The sequence below is a fragment of the Rattus norvegicus genome, chromosome 11, assembly GCF_021556685.1.
Source record: "Rattus norvegicus strain SHRSP/BbbUtx chromosome 11, alternate assembly SHRSP_T2T, whole genome shotgun sequence".
In the NCBI taxonomy this organism is placed as follows: domain Eukaryota; kingdom Metazoa; phylum Chordata; class Mammalia; order Rodentia; family Muridae; genus Rattus; species Rattus norvegicus.
The window spans coordinates 9,471,975-9,485,109 of NC_141544.1; positions in this window are offsets into that span (position 1 = coordinate 9,471,975).

Consider the following 13,135-nt stretch of genomic DNA (forward strand, 5'->3'; position numbering starts at 1 on the left):
TTGTAATATGTGTACTTTTAAAGATTTATCAAAATTTTGTGAGCCGAATCTGAGTAACATGGTCAATTCTGTTAGTACCCAGTAGGCCGCAGTAGTAATAAGTGGACTTTTCGGGATATAGAAAAAATTTTCACGAATGGAATCAAAATTTCTAGGCGAATTCAGTGAGTGCCCAATGGGACATGCTTTTGTGAGTTTTCTTTTCAATTCAGAGCAACCTTTTAAGGAACGGAATCTAATTATCATGGTGAATTCAGTAGGTTCCCAATAGGATTCGCAAGATTAATCATGTTATTCAAGATAGAGCAACTTTTTCATGAACTGAAACACTTTTTCTTTGTGAATTCAGTTAGTTCCCAGTAGCCTGCTCTTGTAATATGTGTACTTTTAAAGATTTATCAAAATTTGGTGAGCCGAATCTGAGTAACATGGTGAATTCGGTTAGTTCCCAATGGGCCGCAGTAGTAATAAGTAAACTGTTCGGGATATAGAAAAATTTTCACGAATGGAATCAAAATTTCTAGGCGAATTCAGTGAGTTCCCAATGGGACATGCTTGTATGAGTTGGTTTTTGAATATAGAGCAACATTTTAAGGAACGGAATCTAAGTATCATGGTGAATTCAATAGGTTCCCAATAGGATACCCATGTAATAAGCTTGTTATTCAAGATAGAGCAACGTTTTAAACAACTGTAACACTGTTTCTTTGTGAATTCAGTTAGTTCCCAGTAGCCTGCTCTTGTAATATGTGTTCTTTTAAAGATTTATCAAAATTTGGTGAGCCGAATCTGAGTAACATGGTGAATTCGGTTAGTTCACAGTGGGCCGCAGTAGTAATAAGTGGACTGTTTGGGATATAGAAAAAGTTTCACGAATGGAATCAAAATTTCTAGGTGATTTTAGTGACTTTCCAATGGGACATGCTTGGATGAGTTTGCTTTTCGATACAGAGCAACATTTTAATGAACGGAATCGAAGTGTCATTGTGAGTTCAGTAGGTTCCCAATAGGATTCACATGTAATAAGCTTGTTATTCAAGATAGAGCAACGTTTGAACGAACTGAAAGACTGTTTCTTTGTGAATTAAGTTAGTTCCCAGTAGCCTGCTCTTGTAATATGTGTACTTTTAGAGATTTATCAAAATTTGGTGAGCCGAATATAAGTAACATGGTGAATTAGGTTAGTTCCCAAAGGGCCGCAGTAGTAATAAGTCGTCTGTTCAGGATATTAAATTTTTCACAATTGGAATCAAAATTTCTAGGCAAATTCACTGAGTTCCCAATGGGATATGCTTGCATGAGTTTGCTTTTCAATATAGAGCAACATTTTAAGGAACGGAATCTAAGTATCATTGTGATTTCAGTAGGTTCCCATTAGGATTCGCATGTAATAAGCTTGTTATTCAAGATAGAGCAACCTTTTAACGAACTGAAACACTGTTTCTTTGTGAATTCAGTTAGTTCCCAGTAGCATGCTCTTGTAATATGTGTACTTTTAAAGATTTATCAAAATTTGGTGAGCCGAATCTGGGTAACATGGTGAATTCGGTTAGTTCCCAATGGGCCGCAGTAGTAATACGTGGACTGTTCGGGATATAGAAAAATTTTCACGAATGGAATCAAAATTTCTAGGCTAATTCAGTGAGTTCCCAATGCGACATGCTTGTATGAGTTTTCTTTTCAATACAGAGCAACATTTTAAGGAACGGAATCTAATTATCATGATAAATTCAGTAGGTTCCCAGTATGATTCGCAAGTAACAAACATGTTATTCAAGATAGAGCAACTTTTTCAAGATCTGAAACACTATTTCTTTGTGAATTCAGTTAGTTCCCAGTAGCTTGCTCTTGTAATATGTGTACTTTTAAAGATTTACCAAAATTTGGTGAGCCGAATCTGAGTAACATGGTGAATTCGGTTAGTTCCCAATGGGCCGCATTAGTAATAAGTGGACAGTTCGGGATATAGAAAAATTTTCAGGAATGGAATCAAAATATCTAGGCGATTTCAGTGAGTTCCCAATGGGACATGCTTGTATGAGTTAGCTTTTCTATATAGAGCAACATTTTAAGGAACGGAATCTAAGTATCATTGTGAATTCTGTAGTTTCCCTCAAGGATTCGCATGTAATAAGCATGTTATTCAATATAGAGCAACGTTTTAACGAACTGAAAAACTGTTTCTTTGTGAATTCAGTTAATTCCCAGTATCATGTTCCTGTAATATGTGTACTTTTAAAGATTTATCAAAATTTGGTGAGCCGAATCTGAGTAACATGGTGAACTCGGTTAGTTCCCAATGGGCCGCAGTAGTAATAAGTGGACTGTTCGGGATATAGAAAAATTTTCACGAATGGAATCAATATTACTAGGCGAATTCAATGAGTTCCCAATGGGACATGCTTGTATGAGTTTGCTTTTCAATATAGAGCAACATTTTAAGGAAGGGTATCTAAGTATCATTGTGATTTCAGTAGGTTCCCATTAAGATTCGCATGTAATAAGCTTGTTATTCAAGATAGAGCAACGTTTTAACGAACTGAAACACTGTTTCTTTGTGAATTCAGTTAGTTCCCAGTATCCTGCTCTTGTAATATGTGTACTTTTAAAGATTTATCAAAATTTGGTGAGCTGAATCTTAGTAACATGGTTAATTCGGTTAGTTCCCAATGGGCCGCAGTAGTAATAAGTGGACTGTTCGGGATATTGAAAAATTTTCACGAATGGAATCAAAATTTCTAGGAGAATTCCGTTAGTTCCCAATGGGACATGCTTGTATGAGTTTGCTCTTCAATATAGAGCAACATTTAAGGAACGGAATCTAAGTATCATGGTGAATTCAGTAGGTTCCCAATAGGATTCGCATGTAATAAGCTTGTTATTCAGGATAGAGCAACATTTTAACGAACCGAAACACTGTTTCTTTGTGAATTCAGTTATTTCCCTGTGCCTGCTCTTGTAATATGTGTACTTTTAAAGATTTATCAAAATTTTGTGAGGCGAATCTGAGTAACATGGTGAATTCGGTTAGTTCCCAAAGGCCGCAGTAGTAGTAAGTGGACGGTTAGGGATATAGAAAAATGTTCACGAATGGAATCAAAACTTGTAGGAGATTTCAGTGATTACCCAATGGAACATGCTTGTATGAGTTTGCTTTTCAATATAGAGCAACATTTTAAGGAACGGATCTAAGTATCATGGTGAATTCAGTTGGTTCCCAATAGGATTCGCATGTAATAAGCTTGTTATTCAAGCTAGAGCAAAGTTTTAACGAACTGAAACACTGTTTCTTTGTGAATTCGATTAGTTCCCAGTAGCAGGGTCTTGTAATATGTGTACTCTAAAGATATATCAATTTGGTAGACGAATCTGAGTAACATGGTGAATTCGGTCAATTCCCAATGGGCCGCAGTAGTAATAAGTGGACTGTACGGGATATACAAAAATTTTCACGAATGGAATCAAAATTTCTAGATTCAGTGAGTTCCCAATGGGACATGCTTGTATGAGTTTGCTTTTCAATATCGAGCAACATTTTAAGGAATGGAATCTAAGTATCATGGTGAATTCAGTAGGTTCCCAATAGGATTCGCATGTAATAAGCTTGTTATTCAATAGAGCAACGTTTTAACGAACTGAAACACTGTTTCTTATGAATTCAGTTACTTCCCAGTAGCCTGCTCTTGAAATATGTGTACTTTTAAAGATTTATCAAAATTTGGTTAGCCGAATCTGAGTAACGTGGTGAATTCAGTTAGTTCCCAATGGGCCGCTGAAGTAATAAGTGGACTGTTCGGGATATAGATAAATGTTCACGAATGGAATCAAAATTTCTAGGAGATTTCAGTGATTTCCCAATGGAACATGCTTGTATGAGTTTGCTTTTCAATATAGAGCAACATATACAGGAACGGAATCTAAGTATCATGGTGAATTCAGTAGGTTCCCATTAGATTCGCATGTAATAAGCTTGATATTCAAGATAGAGCAACGTTTGAACGAACTGAAACACTGTTTCTTTGTGAATTCAGTTAGTTCCCAGTAGCCTGCTCTTGTAATATGTGTACTTTGAAAGATTTATCAAAATTTGGTGCGCCGAATCTGAGTAACATTGTGAATTCGTTTAGTTAACAATGGGCCGCAGTAGTTATAAGTGGACTGTGCGGGATATAGAAAAATTTTCACGAATGGAATAAAATTTCTACGAGATTTCAGTGAGTTCCCAATGGGACATGCTTGTATGAGTTTGCTTTTCAATATAAAGCAACATTTTAAGAAACGGAATCTAAGTATCATGGTGAAATCAGTAGGTTCCCAATAGGATTCGCATGTTAAGCTTGTTATTCAAGATAGAGGAACGTTTTAACGAACTGAAACACTGTTTCTTTGGGAATTCAGTTAGTTCCCAGTAGCTTGCTCTTGTAATATGTGTACTTTTAAAGATTTATCAAAATTAGGTGAGCTGAATATAAGTAACATGTTGAATTCGGTTAGTTCCCAATGGGCTGCAGTAGTAATAAGTGGTCTGTTCAGGATATTAAAATTTTCACGAATGGAATCAAAATTTCTAGGCAAATTCACTGAGTTCCCAGTGGGACATGCTTGTATGAGTTCGCTTTTCAATATAGAGCAACATTTTAAGGAACGGAATCTAAGTATCATTGTGATTTCAGTAGGTTCCCATTAGGATTCGCATGTAATAAGCATGTTATTCAAGATAGAGCAACCTTTTAACAAACTGAAACACTGTTTCTTTGTGAATTCAGTTAGTTCCCATTAGCCTGCTCTTGTAAAGTGTGTACTTTTAAAGATTTATCAAAATTTGGTGAGCCGAATCTGAGTAACATGGTGAGATCGGTTAGGTCCCAATAGGCCAGAGTAGTAATAAGTGAACTGTACGGGATATACAAAAATTTTCACGAATGGAATCAAAATTTCTAGATTCAGTGAGTTCCCAATGGGACATGCTTGTATGAGTTTGCTTTTCAATATCGAGCAACATTTTAAGGATTGGAATCTAAGTATCATGGTGAATTCTGTAGGTTCCCATAAGTTTCGCATGTAATAAGCTTGATATTCAAGATAGAGCAACGTTTGAACGAACTGAAACACTGTTTCTTTCTGAATTCAGTTAGTTCCCAGTAGCCTGCTCTTGTAATATGTGTACTTTTAAAGATTTATCAAAATTTGGTGAGCCGAATCTGAGTAACATGGTGAATTCGTTTAGTTAACAATGGGCCGCAGTAGTTATAAGTGGAATGTGCGGGATATAGAAAAATTTTCACCAATGGAATAAAATTTCTACGAGATTTCAGTGAGTTCCCAATGGGACATGCTTGTATGAGTTTGCTTTTCAATATAAAGCAACATTTTAAGAAACGGAATCTAAGTATCATGGTGAAATCAGTAGGTTCACAATAGGATTCGCATGTTAAGCTTGTTATTCAAGATAGAGGAACGTTTTAACGAACTGAAACACTGTTTCTTTGGGAATTCAGTTAGTTCCCAGTAGCTTGCTCTTGTAATATGTGTACTTTTAAAGATTTATCAATATTAGGTGAGCTGAATATAAGTAACAAGTTGAATTCGGTTAGTTCCCAATGGGCTGCAGTAGTAATAAGGGGTCTGTTCAGGATATTAAAATTTTCACGAATGGAATCAAAATTTCTAGGCAAATTCACTGAGTTCCCAGTGGGACATGCTTGTATGAGTTCGCTTTTCAATATAGAGCAACATTTTAAGGAACGGAATCTAAGTATCATTGTGATTTCAGTAGGATCCCATTAGGATTCGCATGTAATAAGCTTGTTATTCAAGATAGAGTAACCTTTTAACGAACTGAAACACTGTTTCTTTGTGAATTCAGTTAGTTCCCAGTAGCCTGCTCTTGTAATATGTGTACTTTTAAAGATTTATCAAAATTTGGTGAGCCGAATCTGAGTAACATGGTGAAATCGGTTAGTTCCCAATGGGCCGCAATAGTAATAAGTAAACTGTTCGGGATATAGAAAAATTTTCACGAATGGAATCAAAATTTCTAGGCGAATTCAGTGAGTTCCCAATGGGACATGCTTGTATGAGTTGGTTTTTCAATATAGAGCAACATTTTAAGGAACGGAATCTAAGTATCATGGTGAATTCAATAGGTTCACAATAGGATTCGCATGTAATAAGCTTGTTATTCAGGATAGAGCAACATTTTAACGAACCGAAACCCTGTTTCTTTGTGAATTCAGTTATTTCCCTGTAGCCTGCTCTTGTAATATGTGTACTTTTAAAGATTTATCAAAATTTTGTGAGGCGAATCTGAGTAACATGGTGAATTCGGTTAGTTCCCAAAAGGCCGCAGTAGTAGTAAGTGGACGGTTAGGGATATAGAAAAATGTTCACGAATGGAATCAAAGCTTCTAGGAGATTTCAGTGATTACCCAATGGAACATGCTTGTATGAGTTTGCTTTTCAATATAGAGCAACATTTTAAGGAACGGATCTAAGTATCATGGTGAATTCAGTTGGTTCCCAATAGGATTCGCATGTAAAAGCTTGTTATTCAAGATAGAGCAACGTTTGAACGAACTGAAACACTGTTTCTTTGTGAATTCAGTTAGATCCCAGTAGCCTATATTGTAATATGTGTACTTTTAAGGATTTATCAAAATTTGGTGAGCCGAATCTGAGTAACATGGTGAGATCGGTTAGTTCCCAATAGGCCACCGTAGTATCAAGTGGACTGTTCAGTATAATGAAAAATTTTCACGAATGGAATCAAAATTTCTAGGCGAATTCAGTGAGTTCCCAAAGGGACATGCTTGTATGAGTTTGCTTTTCAATATAGAGCAACATTTTGAGGAACGGAATCTAAGTATAATGGTGAATTCAGTAGGTTCCCAATAGGATTCGCATGTAATAAGCTTGTTATTCAAGATAGAGCAACGTTTGAATGAACTGAAACACTGTTTCATTGTGAATTCAGTTAGTTCCCAGTAGCCTGCTCTTGTAATATGTGTACTTTTAAAGATTTATCAAAATTTTGAGCCGAATCTGAGTAACATGGTCAATTCTGTTAGTACCCAGTAGGCCGCAGTAGTAATAAGTGGACTTTTCGGGATATAGAAAAAATTTTCAAGAATGGAATCAAAATTTCTAGGCGAATTCAGTGAGTGCCCAATGGGACATGCTTTTGTGAGTTTTCTTTTCAATTCAGAGCAACCTTTTAAGGAACGGAATCTAATTATCATGGTGAATTCAGTAGGTTCCCAATAGGATTCGCAAGATTAATCTTGTTATTCAAGATAGAGCAACTTTTTCATGAACTGAAACACTTTTTCTTTGTGAATTCAGTTAGTTCCCAGTAGCCTGCTCTTGTAATATGTGTACTTTTAAAGATTTATCAAAATTTGGTGAGCCGAATCTGAGTAACATGGTGAAATCGGTTAGTTCCCAATGGGCCGCAGTAGTAATAAGTAAACTGTTCGGGATATAGAAAAATTTTCACGAATGGAATCAAAATTTCTAGGCGAATTCAGCGAGTTCCCAATGGGACATGCTTGTATGAGTTGGTTTTTCAATATAGAGCAACATTTTAAGGAACGGAATCTAAGTATCATGGTGAATTCAATAGGTTCCCAATAGGATACCCATGTAATAAGCTTGTTATTCAAGATAGAGCAACGTTTTAACCAACTGTAACACTGTTTCTTTGTGAATTCAGTTAGTTCCCAGTAGCCTGCTCTTGTAATATGTGTTCTTTTAAAGATTTATCAAAATTTGGTGAGCCGAATCTGAGTAACATGGTGAATTCGGGTAGTTCACAGTGGGCCACAGTAGTAATAAGTGGACTGTTTGGGATATAGAAAAATTTTCACGAATGGAATCAAAATTTCTAGGTGATTTAAGTGACGTTCCAATGGGACATGCTTGGATGAGTTTGCTTTTCGATACAGAGCAACATTTTAATGAACGGAATCGAAGTGTCATGGTGATTTCAGGAGGTTCCCAATGGGATTCACATGTAATAAGCTTGTTATTCAAGATAGAGCCACGTTTGAACGAACTGAAACACTGTTTCTTTGTGAATTAAGTTAGTTCCCAGTGGCCTGCTCTTGTAACATGTGTACTTTTAAAGATTTATCAAAATTTGGTGAGCCGAATATAAGTAACATGGTGAATTCGGTTAGTTCCCTATGGGCCGCAGTAGTAATAAGTGGTCTGTTCAGTATATTAAAATTTTCATGAATGGAATCAAAATTTATAGGCAAATTCACTGAGTTCCCAATGGGACATGCTTGCATGAGTTTGCTTTTCAATATAGAGCAACATTTTAAGGAACGGAATCTATGTATCATTGTGATTTCAGTAGGTTCCCATTAGGATTCGCATGTAATAAGCATGTTATTCAAGATAGAGCAAACTTTTAACGAACTGAAACACTGTTTCTTTGTGAATTCAGTTAGTTCCCAGTAACCTGCTCTTGTAATATGTGTACTTTTAAAGATTTATCAAAATTTGGGGAGCCGAATCTTTGTAACATGGTGAATTCGGTAATTTCCCAATGTGCCGCAGTAGTAATACGTGGACTGTTCGGGATATAGAAAAATTTTCACGAATGGAATCAAAATTTCTAGGCTAATTCAGTGAGTTCCCAATGCGACATGCTTGTATGAGTTTTCTTTTCAATACAGAGCAACATTTTAAGGAACGGAATCTAATTATCTTGGTGAATTCAATAGGTCCCAATAGGATTCGCATGTAATAAGCTTGTTATTCAAGATAGAGCAACGTTTTAACGAACTGTAACACTGTTTCTTTGTGAATCAGTTAGTTCCCAGGAGCCTGCTCTTGTAATATGTGTACTTTTAAAGATTTATCAACATTTGGTGAGCCGAATCTGAGTAACATGGTTAATTCGGGTAGTTCCCAATGTGTCGCAGTAGTAATAAGTGGACTGTTTGGGATATAGAAAAATTTTCACGAATGGAATCAAAATTTCTAGGAGATTTCAGTGAGTTCCCAATGGGACATGCTTGTATGAGTTTGCTCTTCAATATAGAGCAACATTTAAGGAACGGAATCTAAGTATCATGGTGAATTCAGTAGGTTCCCAATAGGATTCGCATGTAATAAGCTTGTTATTCAGGATAGAGCAACATTTTAACGAACCGAAACACTGTTTCTTTGTGAATTCAGTTATTTCCCTGTAGCCTGCTCTTGTAATATGGGTACTTTTAAAGATTTATCAAAATAGGTTGAGGCGAATCTGAGTAACATGGTGAATTCGGTTAGTTACCAAAAGGCCGCAGTAGTAGTAAGTGGACGGTTAGGGATATAGAAAAATGTTCACGAATGGAATCAAAACTTCTAGGAGATTTCAGTGATTACCCAATGGAACATGCTTGTATGAGTTTGCTTTTCAATATAGAGCAACATTTTAAGGAACGGATCTAAGTATCATGGTGAATTCAGTTGGTTCCCAATAGGATTCAGATGTAATAAGCATGTTTTAAGCTAGAGCAACGTTTTAACAAACTGAAACACTGTTTCTTTGTGAATTCGATTAGTTCCCAGTAGCAGGGACTTGTAATATGTGTACTCTAAAGATATATCAATTTGGTAGCCGAATCTGAGTAACATGGTGAATTCGGTCAATTCCCAATGGGCCGCAGTAGTAATAAGTGGACTGTTCGGGATATAGAAAAATTTTCAAGAATGGAATCAAAATTTCTAGGCGAATTCAGTGAGTTCCCAAAGGGACATGCTTGTATGAGTTTGCTTTTAAATATAGTGCAACATTTTAAGGAACGGAATCTAAGTATCATGGTGAATCAGTAGGTTCCCAATAGGATTATCATGTAATAAGCTTGTTATTCAAGAAAGAGCAACGTTTTAATGAACTGAAACACTGTTTCTTTGTGAATTCAGTTAGTTCCCAGTAGCCTGCTCTTGTAATATGTGTACTTTTAAAGATTTATTAAAATTTGGTCAGCCGAATCTGAGTAACATGATGAATTTCGTTATTTCCCAATAGGCCGCAGTAGTAATAAGTGGACTGTTCAGGATATAGAAAAATTTTCAAGAATGGAATCAAAATTTCTAGGCGAGTTCAGTGAGTTCCCAATGGGACATGCTTGTATGAGTTTGCTTTTCAATATAGAGCAACATGTTAAGGAACGGAATCTAAGTATCGTGGTGAATTCAGTAGGTTCCCAGTAGGATTCGCATGTAATAAGCTTGTTATTCAAGATAGAGCAACGTTTTAACGAACTGAAACACTGTGTCTTTGTGAATTCAGTTAGTTCCCAGTAGCCTGCTCTTGTAATATGTGTACTTTTAAAGATTTATCAAAATTTGGTGAGCCGAATCTGAGTAACGTGGTGAATTCAGTTAGTTCCCAATGGGCCGCTCAAGTAATTAGTGGACTGTTCGCGATATAGATAAATGTTCACGAATGGAATCAAAATTTCTAGGAGATTTCAGTGATTTCCCAATGGAACATGCTTGTATGAGTTTGGATTTCAATATAGAGCAACATTTTAAGGAACGGAATCTAAGTATCATGTTGAATTCAGTAGGTTCCCAATAGGATTCGCATGTAAAAGCTTGTTATTCAAGATAGAGCAAGTTTTAACGAACTTAACACTGTTTCTTTCTGAATTCAGTTAGTTCCCAGTAGCCTGCTCTTGTAATATGTGTACTTTTAAAGATTTACCAAAATTTGGTTAGCCGAATCTGAGTAACATGGTGAATTCGGTTAGTTCCCAATAGGCCGCAGTAGTAATAAGTGGACAGTTCGGGATATAAAATTTTTTCACGAATGGAATCAAAATTTCTAGGCGAATTCAGTGAGTTCCCAATGCGACGTGCTTGTATGAGTTTTCTTTTCAATACAGAGCAACATTTTAAGGAACGGAATCTAATTATCATGGTAAATCCAGTAGGTTCCCAATATGATATGCAAGTAACAAACTTGTTATTCAAGATAGAGCAATTTTTTCAAGAACTGAAACACTGTTTCTTTGTGAATTCAGTTAGTTCACAGTATATTGCTCTTGTAATATATGTACTTTTAAAGATTTATCATAATTTGTTAGCCGAATCTGAGTAACATGGTGAATTAGGTTAGTTCCCAATGGGCCGCAGTAGTAATAAGTGGACTGTTCGGGATATAGAAAAATTTTCAGGAATGGAATCAAAATTTCTAGGCGATTTCAGTGAGTTCCCAATGGGACATGCTTGTATGAGTTTGCTTTTAAATATAGAGCAACATTTTATGGAACGGAATCTAAGTATCATGGTGAATTCAGTAGGTTCCCAATAGGATTATCATGTAATAAGCATGTTATTCAAGAAAGAGCAACGTTTTAATGAACTGAAACACTGTTTCTTTGTGAATTCAGTTAGTTCCCAGTAGCCTGCTCTTGTAATATGTGTACTTTTAAAGATTTATCAAAATAGGGTGAGCCGAATCTGAGTAACATTGTGAATTCGGTTAGTTCCCAATAGGCTGCAGTAGTAATAAGTGGACTGTTCAGGATATAGAAAAATTTTCACGAATGGAATCAAAATTTCTATGCGAATTCAGTGATTTCCCAATGGAACATGCTTGTATGAGTTTGCTTTTCAATATAGAGCAACATGTTAAGGAACGGAATCTAAGTATCGTGGTGAATTCAGTAGGTTCCCAATAGGATTCGCATGTAATAAGCTTGTTATTCAAGATAGAGCAACGTTTGAACGAACTGAAACACTGTTTCTTTCTGAATTCAGTTAGTTCCCAGTAGCCTGCTCTTGTAATATGTGTACTCTTAAAGATTTATCAAAATTTGGTGAGCCGAATAAACATGGTGAATTTGGTTAGTTCCCAATAGGCCGCAGTAGTAATAAGTGGACTGTTCAAGATATAGAAAAATTTTCACGAATGGAATCAAAATTTCCAGGAGATTTCAGTGAGGTCCCAAAGGGACATGCTTGTATAGCTTGCTTTTCGACACAGAGCAACATTTTAAGGAACGGAATCTAAGTATCATGGTGAATTCAGTAGTTTCCCAATAGGATTCGCATGTAATAAGCTTGTTATTCAAGATAGAGCAACGTTTTAACGAACCGAAACACTGTTTCTTTGTGAATTCAGTTACTTCCCAGTAGCGTGCTCTTGTAATATGTGTACTTTTAAAGATTTATCAAAATTTGGTGAGCCGAATCTGAGTAACATGGTGAATTCGGTTAGTTCCCTTTGGGCCGCAGTAGTAAAAAGGGGACTGTTTGGGATATATAAAAATTTGCACGAATGGAATCAAAATTTCTAGGCGAATTCAGTGATTTCCCAATGGGACATGCTTGTATGAGTTTGTTTTTCGACACAGAGCAACAATTTAAGGAACGGAATCTAAGTATCATGCTGAATTCAGTAGGTTCCCAATAGGATTCGCATGTAAAAGCTTGTTATTCAAGATAGAGCAAGTTTTAACGAACTGTAACACTGTTTCTTTGTGAATTCAGTTAGTTCCCAGTAGCCTGCTCTTGTAATATGTGTACTTTTAAAGATTTACCAAAATTTGGATAGCCGAATCTGAGTAACGTGGTGAATTCAGTTAGTTCCCAATAGGCCGCAGTAGTAATAAGTGGACAGTTCGGGATATAAAATTTTTTCACGAATGGAATCAAAATTTCTAGGCAAATTCACTGAGTTCCCAATGGGACATGCTTGTATGAGTTTTCTTTTCAATACAGAGCAACATTTTAAGGAACGGAATCTAATTATCATGGTAAATTCAGTAGGTTCCCAATATGATTCGCAAGTAACAAACTTGTTATTCAAGATAGAGCAACTTTTTCAAGAACTGAAACACTGTTTCTTTGTGAATTCATTTAGTTCACAGTATATTGCTCTTGTAATATGTGTACTTTTAAAGATTTACCAAAATTTGGTTAGCCGAATCTGAGTAACATGGTGAATTAGGTTAGTTCCAAATGGGCCGCAGTAGTAATAAGTGGACTGTTTGGGATATAGAAAAATTTTCAGGAATGGAATCAAAATTTCTAGGAGATTTCAGTGAGTTCCCAATGGGACATGCTTGTATGAGTTTGCTCTTCAATATAGAGCAACATTTAAGGAACGGAATCTAAGTATCATGGTGAA